The sequence below is a fragment of the Sciurus vulgaris genome (assembly GCF_902686455.1).
Source record: "Sciurus vulgaris genome assembly, chromosome: 3".
Classification (NCBI taxonomy): domain Eukaryota; kingdom Metazoa; phylum Chordata; class Mammalia; order Rodentia; family Sciuridae; genus Sciurus; species Sciurus vulgaris.
The window spans coordinates 26,360,489-26,363,645 of NC_136463.1; positions in this window are offsets into that span (position 1 = coordinate 26,360,489).

Sequence of the window (3,157 nt, forward strand, 5' to 3'; positions counted from 1 at the left end):
GAATAAATATATGATAATTTATGAATTTTACATATGCCTGTACATGTGTTGTTCTTACTCATCTAAACATCAATAGCCTATCAACTAACCACCCAGATATGCACAAAATTAACTCCTATTTCCTACTTTTGATCACCTTAACCACAGATTTAAAATATTTTGCATTTCAGCTGGGCATGGAGGTGACACCTGTAATCCCAGCAACTCAGGAGGCTGAGGCAGGAGGATCCCAAGTTGAAGGCGAGCCACAGCAATTTACAGAAACTGCCTCAAAAAAAAAAAAAAAAAAAAGGCCTGGGGATATGGCTTACTGGTAAGAGTGCCCCTGGGTTCGATCCCCAGTACAGATTTTTTTTTTTCCTTTTACCACAAAAGTAAGAGGATAGAACAAGATTTTTTTTTTTTTTTTTTGGTACTGGGGATTGAACTCAGGGGTGCTTGACCACTGAGCCACATCCCCAGCCCTATTTTGTATTTTATTTAGAGACAGGGTATCGCTGAGTTGCTTAGTGCCTTACTTTTGCTGAGGCTGGCTTCGAACTCCTGATCCTCCTGCCTCGGCCTCCCGAGTCGCTGGGATTTCACTGGGATTACAGGAATGTGAGCTTTAATATTTAGACCTAAGGGTGAGGGTTTTCATTTATCCCAGGCCTGGTTCCATAATAAACAGTTGCTTACTGATTACTCACTTGCTGGGGATTAAACCCGGGGCCTTGTGCATGCAAGGTAAGCACTTACCAACTGAGCTATATCCTGAGACCAATTAGTCACCATCTTGATTTAGGTGGTAACCTTGTGCCCTTTGTGACAATTATAGCTTCTCCAACATCTCCCGCCAGGGCCCTTCGACATGCTGTAACATATCAGCCTGCTCAGCCACATTTTCTTCTCTATCCCAACATTTGGAACCATTTGCTTCAGCTGACAGGAAGAGTCAACATGGAGCTGCGGTGGGGTGAATCAGGAACCCCCTCTCCAGGAAGTGATCATCTACCATGAACTGTGTGACTCACTCCCCAGCTCCAGTGTATATGACAAGAGAGGCACAAGTCTGACCCTGTGTCTGATCGGAATTGGAGTTGAGTCCGAGAAACACCACATCTGGCTCTGTGGGTGGTAGTACTTGAGACGTTACACCTAGGAGCTGCAGAGGTGCCCCTTGGCACTGTGTGGACTGAGGCGCAGAGGTGCCCCTCTGCAGCTAGAGAAGAATCCATCAGCTGTACCGAGAGCAGCTGAGATGAGGTCTGCCTACCCACTTTTTTTTGACTTTCATGTGGAGGGATCTTACTGCCCTAGGCTTTTGGAAGATACTGCACCCTTTCATTCCATTTTGCTAACCCTAATTTGAGTTGGTTCCTGTTACAATAATCAGAGTGTCCTAAATAACACAACTCAGATTGGCAGAAGCTCCCATGACCTGCGACAGTAGGACAAAACTCAGAACGGTGGCATGCCTCAGTGATTTCTGCAGTGTTTAGGATGGTCCTAGAAGAGCTACAGACTTTATGCTGAAGTTGTCCTCTTTTAGGGTTTTAATTCTGCTAAGAATGCCCTGAAATACAAGTTTCCTGGCGGGCCTATGACTGAGTCTTGCAGGCTGCAAAAGCTGACTCTGCTCTAAGAAACAGCACCAGCAGAGGTAGGGGACTTCACAGGAGAATAATCTGGGCAAAGAGACCAGCCTGCCCATTGCAGTGTCTTAAACATCTTCCGCCCAGAAAGAGGAAAAGCGGGCAAAGAGTACCCGACAGAGGACATTTAACTGAGCCAATCTGAGGCATCAAAGAATCCCCCTTCATACTAATTCTTGCAATCATGCCAGGAAGATTTCAGATGTCACTTGGAGTAAAAGGCATGAGTTTCTTAGGAGGGGTAGGAAAGGGGCAAAGGGAACACTCTCAAGGAAGAGAGTGGGTCCTCTCGAAGTGGAGAGACACAGTGTGCCTCTCTTACCTTCTTGTTTTATTGGGGGTCCCAGGAAAGTTTCCAGAGTCCCACCCAGGTACATCTCTTGAATTTCGACAGACAGTAGAATGACATCAGGCTTTAAAATCCCTACTACCATGACAACTCTAGGCCACTTTGGCCCATGCTGACCAGTTTTAATTAGAACCGGTTCTGAACTAGGGATATAACTCAGTGGTATAGTGCTTGCCTAGCATGCATGAGTCCCTGGGTTTGATCCCCAAGGCCCCCAAAATAAAATAAATAAGTATTAGAACCTGTTCTTACAGATTTTTTATGGCCAGGTAGAATTATTCCTATCTCCCTGAGTTTTAGGATCTGATTTGTGTAAAGATTGCAGAAGTTCCAAAGTTCCCCGCATTAGGGTAACTTGTGTTCTTCTTATCAAGCATTTCAAGTCTGCATTTCTTCTGCAGGTAACAGGTAGTTTGCTGAGGAATGTAACACATCCTGCAGGCAGGGCTGCAGGGAAATTGCTTTTTTGAAGTGAAAGTGTGTGGGAGTCAGCACAGTGGAATTTATAGAATTATTTCCTTAACATATGCTTCCGCCAGTCACGTCTGTCTGTTCCCTACCACTAACATTTCCCATAATTCAACAGTCTTGGTAGACGCACTGTCCATGTCTAGCTATTAGCAACAGTTTCAGGGTTATTAACATTCCAAGAGGTCTCTACCCTCCACACTACCTCTTCCACTGAGCCCCATTTCTGTCTAATGGTCTTACAGAGGATTCAAGTTGACATACAGCTCTTTTATTTTTTTCTTAATCTTTTGCCTGGATGGCTTCAACCTCATATATGTCCATCAGTCTTCCTGCTCCAATTTCAAACAAGTCTCCATATAAATTCTAATTCTCTCATCTTTAAATTTCACCAAGAGATAATTAAGATTGTCATAACGTAATTGAGCAACCTGTATAACTGCACATGTCCCTTTTCTGTCCCATTGTGCTTGCAAAGATCCCAGCTCTCCAGCAAAGGACATAGATATGCCTTTCTTCATTTTCTACATTTTCCATTATAAATATTTCACCTTTATAGTCTAAAAAGATAACAATTATTTTTAACAGAGAAAGTGAAAACATTTAAGAAAATAAAATGTGGATGCATGCTTTGTTAAAAAGAAGAAGAATGGGCTGGGGTTGTGCCTCAGAGGTAGAGCACTTGCCTAGCACATGTGAGGCACTG